The sequence below is a fragment of the Crocodylus porosus genome, unplaced genomic scaffold (assembly GCF_001723895.1).
Source record: "Crocodylus porosus isolate Cpor-Errol unplaced genomic scaffold, CroPor_comp1, whole genome shotgun sequence".
Lineage (NCBI taxonomy): Eukaryota > Metazoa > Chordata > Crocodylia > Crocodylidae > Crocodylus > Crocodylus porosus.
In genome coordinates this window covers 19,286,519-19,302,209 of record NW_017728910.1, presented here as the reverse complement: position 1 = coordinate 19,302,209, position 15,691 = coordinate 19,286,519, and the positions used below count along the sequence as shown (strand labels likewise).

The 15,691-nt window shown below is 47.0% G+C and overlaps 1 protein-coding gene across 1 annotated transcript in view; it reads left to right on the top strand.

Moving 5' to 3' along the window:
- Positions 1 to 1,091: 1,091 nt before the first annotated feature.
- The window catches only part of GNB4 (G protein subunit beta 4), a 50,888-nt gene continuing 36,288 nt past the window's right edge, over positions 1,092 to 15,691 (top strand). The window contains exon 1 of the mRNA XM_019532763.1: positions 1,092 to 1,225. The gene's annotated coding sequence lies outside the window, so the exon portion shown is untranslated. The remainder of the gene's footprint in view (positions 1,226 to 15,691) is intronic.

The window sequence follows — 15,691 nt, the reverse complement described above, 5'->3', positions numbered from 1 at the left end:
GCAGCTTTCCCGCCATAGGCAGGAAGTCAGCTGGGATCATGTGTTCCCAGCAAGAAAAATATCCAGATGTCTAGATCTCTAGTATATTTGGGAACTGGTTCTTTGCATCACAGATTCTCCTCAGGGTTGGACCCAGTCCTACAGTATGGTCTCACATGGCCACCTCGGGCTGCTGCCAGCCCACTCAAACCTCCCGTGGATGTACAGGAGCGTAGCAAACCCATCCTTGCTTCATGGGCATGTTCAATCCCGCCGAAGTCCATTTCAATCCAACGCGAGGCTTTCTGCATTTTGGGCCCGCAGACTTTTCTCAGACAAAACGTCACCACGCTCACTTTCTGACCAGGGCTGCGCGTACGGGATGAGACACAATGGTTTTAGGGCAGTGAGGTAGCCTCTATCCTCCTAAACACACCCCGAAATGAGCACGTGCGCTCTGCTCGCATTCGCAAATCGGGAAAAGCCTCTGCCCATATGGCCACAGGAGTCCCTTGTATCCAATCTTTTATTATTTTGTAGGTGATAAGCACTAGGGTGGGGAGGAGCTTTGATTAATTACAGGTGGGCAGCACAATATTGATATACATCGACATCCTGCCGACTCCAACTGGGCCCTTCTGAGAGGGCTGTCCTCCTCCCACCCCTGCGGCCACAGCCCTCTCCGGAGACCCGGCTCCTTCCTTCGGCAGCCACCTGACGTCAGCGCGGCGCAGCCATGGCAACCGACTGTCATGTCGGATCAGTCCGTGAGGGAACGGGAAGTGGGAGCGGGCGGGCGGCTCCGGCGAGGACATGCCATGGGCGCCTGCGTTTGCTGACGGCCTGGAGGGGGCTCTGAGGCGGACGCGGCACCCCGAGGAGACGGCAGGTACCCCCGGCCCCCGCGAAGCCCCGAAGCCCGTGGGGGGACACCTGGAGCGAACCACTGCGTTGTGCGCAGAAGGGGTGGTGGGGGGCTTGTAGCACAGCCGGCTCGCGCCGCTCCCTGGAGCGAGCCATTGCGCTTGGCGGGAGGGGCCGGGCTGTACCACCGCGGGGAGGCTCGCGCCGCTCCCTGGAGCGAACCATTACGCTGCGCGGGGGGGCGGGCTGTACCACCGCGGGGCGGGGCCGAGTGTGGAGGCCGCTGCTGCTGCTGCGTTGCTGTCCGGCTGCGCTGCAGGGCGCGGCTGCCCCCCGCCCCTGGGGCTGCCCTTCCTCTCGGCCGGCGGCTCCCAGCGCTCAGGTGAGGGGGCCTGCGGGGGACGGGGCGGCCGCGCGGGGTGCAGGAGTCGCGCGGCGCCGGGACGGGCCTTGCGGCCTGAGAGGCCCGAGGCGGCGGCGGGCGCGGGAGGCCGCAGGCCTGACAGCGCGTCGGGTCCCACCGGCGTCCCGGGTTTGGGGCTCCCCTCCCCCTCCCCCCCCGTGCTTTGCTGCAGCAGGCGTGGAGGAAACGTGTTTTCCTTGCCGCTTTGTGGCGGTGGGTTTGTCTCTCCTGCAAACCGGCTGGGATAGAAACCCCCCCTGGGTCTGACTCTTTCCCCACCCCCTTAGATAAATTGTCAGATACCTGAGTGGTGAGTGTTGTTTTTTTAAGGTTTCTTGAATGCAGACCGGGGGGGGGGGCCTCGCTGGTGGCACGCCCCGATCCCCAGCGACCTTTTGACACGCGCTCTTGGCCAGAGCCGTCTTGGGGTGTGGAAGTTTCTCGTGCTTCCTGCAATCGGTTCATCAGAGTGATTTGCGTGCGATGCAGTTTGGCTGAAGCTGTTTTGTCAGGCGATGCGTGCTGCTGCTACGTGGTTGCCGTTTCTTTATTTTTGGGGAGTGGGGTGGGGAAAGGATGGGGGAGCGCAGAGGAAGAAAAGTTGTAGGCTTCGTATGTCTTTGATATGAGGCTGCTTGCATGATGGTGTAATCCCTGCTGAAATTAGGGTAGCGGTGGTTTAAACCTGCAGGCATCTTGAGACCTTTTCTCAATGATAATTTATGTTGGCAGACAAAATGGTTATGCACCTTCATGCAGTGAGACCGTGTAGCCTCTATCCTCATCAGTGCACACCAAATGAGCATGTGCACTTTGGTTGCATTAGCAAATTATGAAACCTGAAATTGAGAGGGCACAATAGCTATATTGAAAAGTCTCTTCTGATATCGCCAGAAGTGTCTATTATCCAATGCATACTGCCAGGTTTTCTTTGTAGCCCAAATTATAAAAAACAGTGTGGGAAGAGTGTTGATTAATTATAGGTCATTAAATGTTAGGTAGTACAGTATTCATATAAATTTACATTCTACAAACTTAAGCTGGCTTCATGTCCCTTATTTGTACAGCTGTATCTGCTATGGTGCCATAAGTGTCTAACAGCTCTAAGGAAAAAATTGGGATTGGTATTTCACTCTTAAGAATGTCATTGGAAAATAAATATTTTTGGTCTATGGAGGATTCTAGCTTGTGCAGGGATGTGGGAAAGAATAGTGTTTTAAATAGGTGTCCCAAAATTGTCACCCAAAATTTTAGAAATGAAACAGGAAATAATGCCCCCCCTGTGCAGTATGTATAGTATATTTTATTTGACTACTAGCTCCTATGTCACAAGCCTAAATTAGGCCCATATGTACTGCTACGATAATTTGTTGATTTGCTGCTTCTAATCTTCAGAGTCTGTTCAAAAAGCTTCATCAAATTGGTAAGAAATCCACTGTCTGGTGAGCTGACATGTGACACTTTACTGTGCAGTGTAAACATTTTATATAGATGGGGACTGTGCAGAGCAGTTTTGCTTCAGAGCACTTTATCTTGTCTTTAAGACTGTCTGTGGGATGGTTAATGTGGTCCCTGTGTGAATATGTCTTTCTGTAAAGCATGAGTAGCACTATGGTAACTTTCAACAAAATAATCTTTCTTTTAAATCTCACCAGAAATGTGAGGGGCTGTCTGTCTGTCTGTCTTTTTTTTGGTCCTAGCACACCATGTTTGAATCCATTATTTCATCTCTCTTAGATACTTAGTTTGACTTACGTCTCTGTTCCGTGTTCTTATTCTTGCATGTGAAACTTCTGTGTTTTGCAACTCAGTGTTTTGTAATAGGATTTAAGTGAGAGACGCTAAGTGGAGAACTAATCAAATGATCGTGAAAACCTGAATGGATGTTGTTCTGATGGCTGTCTTTGTGGTATCTGATGCTGGGGTAGAGTAGGGTGCCTTAGTGCTTTCTAGAGTCAGTGAAATAAGGGGAGTTGCACCTTGGGGCAGCAGTGTTAAGAAAATCTTTGCTATTAAGAACTGTCAAAATGTGACTTGAATGTAAACAGTACAGTACTCTGAGGCCGGGATCTTGCAGCGTCAGCTGGAGCCAGGGCAGAGCTGCAGTCTACTGCCTGCACACCCCTAGGGCAGTGGATCATGATGGCTATCCTGTCACCTTTGCCCCAGTCCTGGAGCAGCCCCCCACCCAGCTGCACACCCTGCCAGCCTACACGGTTCAGGCAGGTCTCCATAGAGATCCTGCCCCCTGTTATTGTGGCCCCACCACTCCTTGGGTTTCTGTGGAGAACTGCCCAAGCAATGCGGTCAGGGGCTGCTGGAAAACAGAGTCCAGTCACCAGCTGGATCTGCCATTTTTGCTCACCGCTGCTTTACAGACAGATGGCATTGTTATTGGAGAGGGACAAGATTGGTTCCACTTTCCTGAAGAGGAATTCAGCTTTCAGATATTTAGGAAATGCTTGCATATATACAACACGTCTAATCTGGTCACTAAAATGTCTGAAATCTGCCACTGAATGAAATGCCTGAACAAAGATGAACTGGGGAGGGAAAGGGAGTGCCTAAACTGGAAGAGTGAGTTTGGCAGCCGCTTCTACCATCGCTTTAAAAGTCCAGGTGTCCCTTTGACCTGTATGTGGCCACCTGCATGCAAAATATCCCATTTCTGTACAGACAGAGGTCTGAGATGTGTGTATGCAGCCTTCTCCACCTCTCTTGGGATTCTCTTAGGAACCACACAAGAACAAGTGGGCTTGGGAAGCATACATTATTATCCCTTTCCCTTGGCCTGTGACGACTCTGTACAGTTGCATGGGACAATGGTACACCGGGAAGCTGTATTTCATTCCTTTGGACAGGCTCCCTGAGGAAGTACTCTGCCAGCATTGTGCAAATGGAGCCCTGCTCTTGGGTTTCCAGAACACACTGGTGCCTGGGCTCTGCACACTTGATTCTGGCCTCCTATGGGGTCTTTTGGTAACCATATAATCACGTTTTTGGGGAAGAGAACATATTCCACTATGGAAACATTTGAGATTTGATTTTTGGGGGGGAATCTTTTGGGCATTTATTTTGCAAAGTCCTCCTTTTTGTGGTGTGTGTTTAATCCCTGTGGGAGGAAGCAAACTCAGGGGTTTAGTATGTAAACACTTTTGGGCGGACACTTGTTTTTTGTGAACTACAGGATTTACTTTTGAGGATCTCTTGAATGTATATAACTAGGGTCCTACTGAAATTGAGGAGGCAGGCGACCAATTTCATGGGCCAGTCATGGGGCTGGCCACCATTTTCACTGGCTTATCATGGTAGAGGGCTCTCCCATGCCTCTGATTGCCTGAGGGCCCCCAGTGGCCATGCCCCTCGCTACTGATTGGCCAAGTTGGATGTTCATGTGGCCCAACCTCTCACCCTTGGTTGGCTGAGAAGCCTGTATGCAGCTCTGTCCCTTGCTGCTGATTGTCGAGATGGGCAGAGCCACATGACAGGCAGTCCTCTACCAGTCAGCAGTGAGGCGGTGGCCACCATCTTGGCTTTGAGGGTTGTGAGGCCATATCACAGTGACTGTGAGGACCACTGGCTCCTGCTGGGGAGCCAGCTTTTTAGTAAGCCTTTTTGTGTGTGTGCGTATGTGCAGACAATGGCCAAATTCACTTTTTCTGTGAAATTGTGAGTGCAGTAGGTCTGTATATATAACACCTATTTCCTCTCCCAGTTGGCAGGACATTTGCAATGCTCTATTTGTGCCAGATTTTGTTTTTTTGTGTTTTGGGCAGTGCTCCCTGTAAGGAGTAGTAGTCCGTGAGCACGCCACTTCCGTCCTGCCTCCCCCTTTCGGTGTGGCGTGGGACGCTTACCAAAGGTAAGCTCCTCACTCCGCACCCAGGGCAGGCAGTGGGGCGTGGGGGCTGGTGTGGGCTCCGCCGACTCTGGGGAGCTGCTTTACTCCCCTGTATCACCTCAGGGAGTGAGGAGGCACATGGTGTCAGGGCTGGGGAGTGGAGCACTTCCCTGGATCCTGTGGAGCAGTTCCCTGGGGCCGGTGGAGCCCACGCCAGCCCCAGCCTCCATCCCTGCCTTGCCTCACCTTGGGGAGGAGCCGCTGCCTGCCCTGAGTAAGGCTCCCCTGGCTCTGGGGAACTGCACTGCAGGGTCTGCCAGCTCCAGGGAAGTGCTCCACTCCCTGTGCCTGATGCCACGTGCCTCCTCGCTCGGGGGAGCGGAGCAGTTCCCCAGAGCCAGTGGAGCCCATGTCAGGCCCCCGCCTCCACCTTGCCTCAGAGCTTACCTTCAGCTCCTCTCCTGGTGTGCGGCCTTGAAAAGTTGGTGCATGGCCAGACTTTTAGTTTTGCATGGCCACGCACATGCACACCTTAGAGGGAACCTGGGTGACTGGTAAGTGAGAGGGCTGTTTGCATAATTTTTAAAATCAGGTTTGACAAATGCTTGCCTAAGATGGTTTAGATGGCGATGTTCCTGCCTTAGATGACTAGATGACCTCCTGAGGTATCTCTTCTAGCCCTGCTTTTATATGGTTCTGTTATCTCAACTGGAAATTATCCTTTACAAAGTAGAAATTAAGTCCAAAAGATATTGTATTAGCACAGGACACTTGTTCAGTACTAGGACAAATCCCAGTATGGTGTTACTTTAATTGTCTGAAGGTTTGATGACTTTAATGTGCCTCCTGAGACTGAAGCTATAGTGTGCTAGTGAGGGTTAGCTAGCTTAGAGTCAGTGGCCTATCTTTTAGTTAAGAATGTCTTCAGAGAATGTATCTTGGAGTGAAACTGAGTGCTCATCTTCATTCATAAATATAAAGTTGTCACTGGTCCAGGCCCAACTATTTAGATGGACCCTATCCTGTGGCCTGATTTGTTATGCACATTGAGACTCTTTGATGGTCAGTCTTTTGCCTGAACTCTAAAGTCATTGGTAGAATGCTTTCTTTGAGGGGCCACCCATCAAAGCACAAACTTTAATGATTCTGAGTAAGGTGCATAACTTATTCAGACTTTCTAGTTGTAAATTTGGCATAATAGCAGTCACCTGGCTGCTAATAACCTTGTTTCCTAGCCTCAGAGGGAGTAAATAGTTGAATGTAAGAGAGGGGTTGTGAGGGAAAAGGAGGGAATCTGTAGGCTCCTGTGTTCTTAAAACTCCTCTACTTTTGACTTATTATTGACGGGCACTTTATTTATAGAAGAGCTAGAGGTGCACCAATATCTTGATCCATGTCGGCCGATAATGTCACCGATAAATGCTGCGTGCATGAATGCAGCCTGGCAGCTTGGAGAGCAGTGTCCGTCTGGTAAGTCTGTAGAGGGGAAAAGCTGCGGGGGAGGGAAGGCAGATGGAGGCCCTCATGGTAAGGGAGGGAGTAGGGGCAGGTGCTGGGGCAGGGCATGGGGTGGAGTTACAATGCGGGGTGGTGGCTCCTGTTGCTGCGCACACCCCCAGGGGAGGCATGGGGTACATGTCCCCTAGATTTGTGCACAGGATGAGGGTGGGCTTCCTGCTGTGGGCTCAGGGCTGGGGGCTATGCTTGCCTCTTCCCAGTAGGGGGCTGTGTTCAGGATGGGCAGGGGCAGGGTGGATGGCAGTGGTGCTGGGAAGTGGGGCTACAGCAAATTTTGGTGTGGCTGCAAGTGTCCCGTTCCACCCCACGCATAGTGCCGCCTCCCAGTGCCACTGCCACCTGCCCTGAGTACAGCCCTGGCTCTGGAAAGAGGTCAGTGCAACCCCGGAGCCTGCAGCAGGAAGCCCGCTTTTGCCTTGCTCACGAATCTGGGGTGGGGAACATGCCCCCTGTGCCTCCCCTGGGGGCACACACAGCGGCAGAAACTGCCATTGCCCACGATCCTGCTCCGGCTGGGCTGCCCCTGCCCCAATTTCGCTACCTTCCTCCTCATGGGGGTGGTTGATCTGTCCCCCTCCCATCCTCCCCCCTGACTTACTGGCTAGGCACTACTCTCCAAGCTGCCTGGTTGTGTATCAGCAATCATATCAGTATTGGCCAATATGGGTGGCTAATAATTGGCCATTGGTATTGGCCAAAAAAATCTTTATTAGTGCACCCACCCCTAAAAAGGACATAACCTCGTTGTAGAGTAGAGATTGTAGGCCATACCTTTTGAAAAAACAGAAGTTGAGGATGCATCAGGAAATAATCCTGTGACACTCTAAACACTATTTACATCATGATTTAGAAAATAAGATGGGGATATTGCTGAGAATCTAAATTATTTTTTTGCCATGGTTTTTCACAGGTTATGAGAAAATGCATAAATCATGGTGCGTATGTCAAAAGTGTAAAAGAAAGTGGGCATTTTATGGACACTTTCAATATGTTATCAAGGCATGTTGTATTCATCTAAGAACTGTGAGGCAGCTGGAGAGCACATTCTTGAACAGTCCCCAAACCTTTACCCTCTCTACATATACCCAGAAAAATCTTGGTTCTTACATTTTTCTCAGATACCAAAGCAATGGTTACATGAATGCCTAGGTAGTAGTTAAAAGTTTAATACTATAGTTTGAAAAAACCAGTTGTCAAGAACGAATAAAATTTTGCCCAATGCTGTAGAGTGAATTGATTGAGTAAAATAAGTAACTTTAATCAGCAAGTAGGAAATGTTGACTTAAATCATTGATTATGATCTCGTTTTGTATTTGTAATTTTTAGCTGTTTTTTCTTAAAGATTGGTTGCTCCACAGTGATGTAATTAAGTAAGTGTATCACTTTGGTTAGAAAAAAAGAAATAGCTATGCAGTTGAGTAAGTAGATTAATATATAGTTATTCAGACTTCATTTTTTAAATTTATTTGTTAGAAAATGGTCAGTGACACATTTTGTATTTGGATGAGAATTGGAATTCAGTGAAAAGATGCAAACACCATATTAATTGCTTTGATTAGTTAAATAAAGCTATATTTTAAACCTGCTGGATACAAAAGGAAAAGTAAGCTTATTCAAGTATGTTTTGCACTTATAATTGATTTCTTTAACAAAGATAGTATTATCTGTATGGTAGTTGGTGAACTTACTTTTTTCTTGTTACCATGTCCTTTAAGATTTGATTTAATCTTCTTACACCTAGGTTTTATTTATAGTTTTGAGGAGGAAAGCCTTTTTCCACTTGTAGTCAGATTCTCAGTCTAGAGTGAATTGCAAGTCATTGAATTGGAGTAGTTAAATAAACTAAAATAATGAAAATGCTCTTTCTGGGTCTGCAGAGAGGCTACTGCTAACATAAACTGGTTTAGCAGTTCAGTACATTCTTATTCCAAGAGCTTAGCTAGTTCAGTTTAAACCTTTGAAAGCAAACATGTATCACCCAAATATACAAACAGGGTAGATAAAAATCAATATGTAAAAAAAGGGATTTTAAAAATGTAAATCAGATTTTTTTTTTTTATTTAATCATATTTTTAACCATTTTTGTTAAGATGCTTTTTATAAAAAAAGGAAACTGTATAGAAATAGTTTTAATTTAAGATGCGTTAATGCTCAAAGATACCATCATGGAACAGGGACTATAATTGCATACTATTTGAGACAATATATTTATGTAACTTTTTAAGAAAAATGTTATAAATAACAACATGCCCTGGACTATATTAGGAGCCCGATCTTATGGTGTTCCCAGAGGCTACTCTATAGATTAGTAAAGATTAAAGAAAATAACTCTACTCAATGGGACTCAGGGCTCAGTCTAAAAGATCCTTATTAAGCCACCTTTGTGATGGTGAGTTTCAGTTCTGTGTCTCTGGAGTTTTGTGTCTCCAGAGATAACATCCTTGTTAACAGCAGTATATGGAGAAGAGAGATAACAGACTTGATTACCTACCCATTAGCCCTGTTGTCTCTCTGCAAGTTTGTGTACACAGAGGCAAGCCCTTAACACTCTCTAAAAGTGCAGTTTCAAGAAGTTAAATGAATGGAGGATATCAAACAACAAGAATGCACTTTTTTTGTAGAAAACAGCGATTAAATCGAGACTTTCTGACCAGTGATTTAAATCAAATCCACTCTGTATACAAATATATAAATCAAATTAAAATTGACCAAGTTCAGGCCTTAAGGTAGGTTGTTACAACTTCAGATTTAATTTAAACAGATTTATCTTTAAAAGGAAAAATGTTTTGTTTCCAAGTTAACACTGGATTTTATTTTTATCTAGCCTGTAATGCTCTGTTGGAATAGGGACCACCGCTTCCTTCCGTGTGTGTGTGCGTGCAGATCTGTTGTTTGCTTTACTTCCCAACTCCTGCACCTAATAACATGAGAGAGGATGTAGGAAGCAAAGCAGCTTCTGAGCTACTCATGCTTTCAGGGTGGGGTAGGGTAGGAGAGTGGAGCATCAAGTGCATCTGTCCTTTTGCTGAATGAGAGAATAGGAAAAAAGTGGTGCTGGTGCAGGTTCTGCTTTGGAGAGGGGTTGAGAAAATATTAGAGAAGCTGCAGTCCTTAGCACTTTTCCTGAAGGTGAAAGTCAAGATGCGTGTGATGAACAGTTGCTGGGAGTTTCAGTATGTTGTTCCCCAGAGACCTGCAAGGAGTCGGGGAGCTGTGCTTTGGATGGGCAAATTTTATATTATGTGAGGGACAGAATCGTCCTAGAATAGTGGGATCTGGCCTGCTAAAGGATTTTATTTGACTTGCGGTAGGTCCCTTGGCTCTGCCCAGTCCATATGCACGGAGCAGCCTGGGCTGTAGCATGTGCGGCTTGTCCCGCTGTCCCCAGGTCCACAGGGGGCTGGAATGACACAGTCGGACTCGGCTTCCCTGCAGCTCCAGTGGTGGCAGCTCCTTCTGGCTGCTGCTGGACCTGGACCTGCTGCCCAGGCACCCTGGCCCATTTTGTCCCATAACCCACTGGTGGGGGGCGCTGGATGGAGCTGCCAGGGTCTCCATGGAGACCGGCCTAGGACCCATGCTGGCTTGCTCAGCCAGGTGGATGGGCTGGGGCCGTGGGTGGTGGCGAGGATCGTGGGGCGGTGACGGTGCTGCGCCAGGGTCTGGGACAGAGCCGCAGTCCACTCCCCACATTGTGGCCCTGTGCTGTTACTGACCCAAGATCCCAGCCCCTGCTCCTGGGCCCTACTCCCCACACACCCACAGCTCCATCCCATCTGCCTGGCCAAGCACACCCTGCCTGCAGCATTCCCAGGCCAGCCTCCATGGAGACCCATTGGTATCATTTCATGAGATACCTGTCCAGTGCCCCCTGGTGGTGGGTGTGGGATAGATGGGCCCAGTCTCGATAGGATCAATCAATTGCCCGCCTAGAACATACTGTCAAGGAATTTGTTTTCCTAAGTCCCTTTTGTGAAAAGCAGCTGAGGCATACAGGTGAAATATGTTCCAAGGTTACATTAGAAATATTTGACAGAATTAAAAAAAAAAATAAAATCCTGATTAGCCGAGGCTTTTTCTTTTTGCTAGATGCCTAGTGACCAAAGGAAGAGAAGGTAAAATGAGACGGGTTACCATAAAGTTCTAGTGGGAATGACTTGTGGGACATTGCAGACTCAGTTGTTTGGAAGGGTGTTGTCCCTAGAGCTTGTTTACAAGTTAATTTTTCATAGTAGTATTTGGCTAGTAATTCTCTGACAGACTTGAAATTCAGGTCTCCTTGGGTTGATGAAAAGTAAAAAGCCATATTCTGCCACTAACCTTCCTGACTTAAGAAGAGGGCAGAGATCTTGTTGCTCTCTTCCCTCTTTTGGAACTTCTTGGATGATGCAAGAAAGCAAGGAGGAAAGCTATCACTACTGTTCCTCCTCCCCTTCCCAGCCTCTGTGTTTTGGTGTTTCTCCCTTGAGAATAATTCCATTGCCTGCCTTTGCTGTTGCTCCATTTTTCTTTCAAGCAGCAATGTGAAATTAAACATCTGCAGAAAATGATGGCTTACGTTCCCATGCTCGCTAGAGACAGCCTCCTACTTGTGTGTGGGTGAATGGATTTTTCAAGTTCTTACATAGAGACATAACTAGACCAAGAACAGTGAGTAACTATCTGAATCTAAACATGACATAGTTAACTTTCTTTTTAGCAATCCCCAGCCTATAAACCACAACCAATGCCAAATTATATGTTGCATTACATGAGAGGAAAATGGTAGTGTTCGTAGAGACCTAAGCCCATGTTGGCACTAATCTCTTTGCGCCCTTCCCCCCCCAATACTGTTATTTTTTTTCTTTTGTGGTACCATTGATTAAGTTCTGCCACTGGAGAAGAAAAACTAGTGTAAACTGGATGCAGAAGGCTCTAATCACTGGGGATTGCTCTGAACATGGTTAGATGACACAGGTTGAAAGGATACCAATGTATTCTAATTTGAATTAAAGTCTTACAGCCCTTCATACCACCTTTTCTGTTCAGAAATTTTTAATTGGTGTGCGGGTTGATTCCTTATAAAGGTGAACTTATAGCAACTTTTCCAACAATATTTTTAAGCTGGCCAGCTCAAAGTTTGATTTATTATTTTTCTTTTGAGTTTTTAATGAGAGCTTTTACTGCCTCAGTAATCTGGATATTATCCTGTAGATGTGCTAAATGGGACACAAAAGTCCATTTAATTTCCCATATCTGGATGGTGCACAGGGTGGGCTCAGAAACAACTTCAGATTTTTTCTTCATGGCCTCTTCAGAAGACAGTCAAAGGCTGAGTTGCTCATCTTCTCATTTTAAGTATTGAAGGTTGAGGGTCAGTTTATGAAACTATTAATGTAGGCCTTATAATGTGCATGCTGCAGGATCCGTGTGTGGAGTGACTGATGCTGAGTCCTTGGGTGTTTCATTTCCAGCTGAAACCTAGACTCTTTGGGAAGCAGTTGCTCCAGTATGCCTGCTCCTTCAGCATACAGTTTGTTTAAACAAGCATCAAGCCTCAATCCACATAACTGATTAAAATGACCAGGAACACCGCATCCTTTAAAATGAAATGTGGGTCTCAGTTTTACCAAAAAGATGGGTGGCAGAATGATGAGGGGAAGCTGCTGCTACTGTTAGTAGGTAGTTAAAAGTGTAGGAATATTGCACTGTGTCCTGTGTCTCTGAAGTCATGAAAATTCAAGATGCAAGGTGTGTGAGTGAGGACACAATTACTTCTCTGTGGTGCTGTTCTCCAGAGTTTAGTAAACCTGGGAGCTCCCATCTGCTGGAGAAGTTCAAGAGCTGAACACAAAATGGGGATGTGTCACTGAAGATCTTTCTTCATGGTCAGTAGTAGTCCATTACGGTATTTGGGCAAGAGCAGCAACAGACCAAGTGCTTTTTTTCCCTTCCTTTTTAGCTGCTAATAGATGTGCCAAACCACAACTTACCTTTTTATTTAATAATCAGGAATTTCAAATGTATCCCCTTAGAAACTCAACAGAAACTCTTTCGTGATGGGTTGTAGGTGGAGATGATAATTCTTCCAAAGGTGCAAATGGAAAGTCCAGGGATCAAATCACTGATTTGATCAAGCAGTTTAACAATACTGCCAACTCCTGCTGTTTTATTGAGTACCAAATTTGTTTTTGGTGTGTATATAGCCCCTAAATACTGGAATCGAGAAGTTAAATGAGAATCTTATCCCTTGCCCCCTCCTCACCCCTCCCCGCAAGCTAATCTCCAGTTGTAATGGTTGTGAAGAAAAGAAAAAAATTAAATGAATATTCCTCAAATACTGAAACCATTGAAGGCCAATAAAGGAATCCAAAATTTATTATTTTAAACCTCTCTCTCTCTCTTTCCCCCCCCCCACTTCCCTGACTCATTATTTTTCAAACACTTGAGGCTGGTAGTACTGTATTAATTTCCAGCTATGAATCAGTCTCCCATTTGTCTCAACCCATTCTGATGCCATTTGGAAATTAGATTTGCACAAAACACCATTCAGAATACTGCTTGAGATATATTTTTGAAGGCTGAGGCTGAAAGAGAAATACACTTACTGTGCTCACCTATAGAGAGCTGTCAGATTGTTTAAATGTCATGGAAATATGCTTATTTGTAAACCAAAAATGTGAATTTTTAGACATGTCAATATTTAGAGTTAATTATTTATATCAGTATTGCATGACAATGTCGTGATTCATGATTGTGTAAATTTTTATAGTTTTACAGTTTAACACAATTTCTTTCATTAATCTGAATCTAGCTAAAATTGATCAGGATGTTTTTGAGGATAGGATTTCTTTTCTATTGTAGAAATATGAAATATAGCACATCACTGACAGCCATTTAAATTGGGACCAACCCTTGTAACTGAAAATGTGGTTCATCTGTAGCTGTGGGATATCTGCATGTTCCTTTAGCAATGCAAGTGTAGTCAAACTTTTGCAACTTTAACCCTATTTCATTCAAAGTTTAATTTACGGCAGTCTGGCTCTGCAGGACCTTGCAGAGGTACTAGTTGCAATTTAACAGCCGATTCCTAACTTTTGAAGTGGCTCATCAGCAGGAATCCTGATTTTTCTCTGATTAAAAAAGAATAATAAATTCTCTGAAAACCCCCCAACCCTGTGGGTTTTTTTGCAAGTAAAATGAAACACCACTTATATAGGTATCAGTTGAACACAATGTTTTGTTTGGTACATTTTCAATTTTTAAAGCAATTTGGAAGCCTACAAGCGATTCGGTTATTAAAATAAAATAAATTCTAAATACCTGTATATTTTGGGTTTTTTGTTTATCTTGGAAAATAAGATCTCCCTCTGCCACCTTTGCTCACCATGACACAAATCCAGTTGTGGTTGTCCCACTCCCCTCCCCCTTCCTCCCCCCCCACTTTGTGGCACTGAGCATCCCTGATATGCTGGTGCCCTGCCCATACTGATGTCCCTTACCCCCAAGCCACAGCTTCCCTTCCTTCCCCAAACCGTGCTGGTGCCCTTCATTCCTGACCCACAAGCCCTTGGCCCTGCCTGCCCAACCCACAGCCGCCCCCCCCCCCCCCCCCCCCCCCCCCCCGGGCCATTCTGGTGCCCCTTGCTCCCAACCTGAAGCCTCTCAAGCCCTGCTAGTGCCCCTCACTCCCAACCCACACCCCCCAGCCTTACTGGTCCAACCCACAGCCCCTTCACCAGTGCCCATCAACCCCCGAGTCCTGCTGGTACCCCTCACTCATAACTCATAGCCCCCTGCCTCCCCAGGCCCTGCCTCCAGTTGCCAGGAGGAGGCCCCCAGCTGCTAGGGCAGCCGGACCAGGGGTTCCATGCCTGTGGGAAGTGGTGGCTGCTGTGTCAAGAACAGTGTGGAGCCCAGCTCTCCCTCACTCATGGGTGACACAGCTGAAGCAGAGCCTGTGGGAGGAGGGGGCCGGGGAAGATGCTGGTTGCCTTGCTGCCCTCCCCCAGGGGGTTCTGTAGCCCAGCAGGTGGGACCTGCTGTCATGCAGATGTGTGTAACTGGTACTGCTAGGCTGTGCTATAGTGCCCTTTGATTATGTAAGAACGTTACGGCTATTGATAGTTGTAATCCCAGAAATGGCATATATTCAAATAAGCTGTCATTTCAGGTGTGGCAGGACAGAGCAGAGTGGGGAAGGTTGGTGCTGCCACCAGGAGCCCCAGGCCACCATGGCAAGGCACCCCTCGCCCTTCTGGTAGCAGCAGGGGACACAACTCTGTGCTGCTGCTGCCGGATGGGCAGGGGGGTGCCTCGCCATGGCAGCACAGGGCTCCCAGCAGTGGCACTGAACTTCCCTGCCCTTCTATCTGGTTGCTATGTACACATGCACATTGCGTCCCCTGCCTGATCACCTTCCTCCCAGCCCCAAGCAGCCCTTTGCAGGCTGGAACTCTGCCAGCCTGCAAGGAGAAACCCACAGTTTTCCACGTTTTTCTGCTTAAAAAGGCAAAAAAAAGTGTTTTTTCTGGGGCAAACAGAAAACCTGGATGCCTGCTCATGAGTTATGGAGATCAGATGCACAGTTACTGTAGAAAGATGAGTGGGCTCTAGCGCGAAAATTAAATGCAGATTTTCAAGTAGATATTAAATAGGTCTTCAATTCTGAAATTCACTTTTAAAAGTGACATTTCTTAAGACTCCGAAACTGCTTGTAGTCCACTCTGGCTATATCTATACTAGTGGTTTTCAATAGGAGTGCACTGGTAAAGATTTTCTTGGCTGATACTGATGACCAATTATTAACCAGCCATATCGGCTTATACAGATCCAATAGCCGATATGTAGCCAGGAAGTCTGGGGAGGGGTGGGGTAAGTTGCATGGGCTGGGGGGCAGGTAGAGTTCCACGTGGTAAGGGAGGGAGTGGGGCAGGAGCAGGTATTGCCCAGCCAGGGCAGTGAATGCGACTGTAGCGCAGAGTTCCTGCCCCTGCCCCTGCCCCTACTTCCTCCCTCCCTCACCGTGGTTGCCTCGATCTGCCCTTCCCCCCAGACTTACCGACTGGATGCTGCTCTTCCAACTGACTGGCTGCATTCCATGCTGC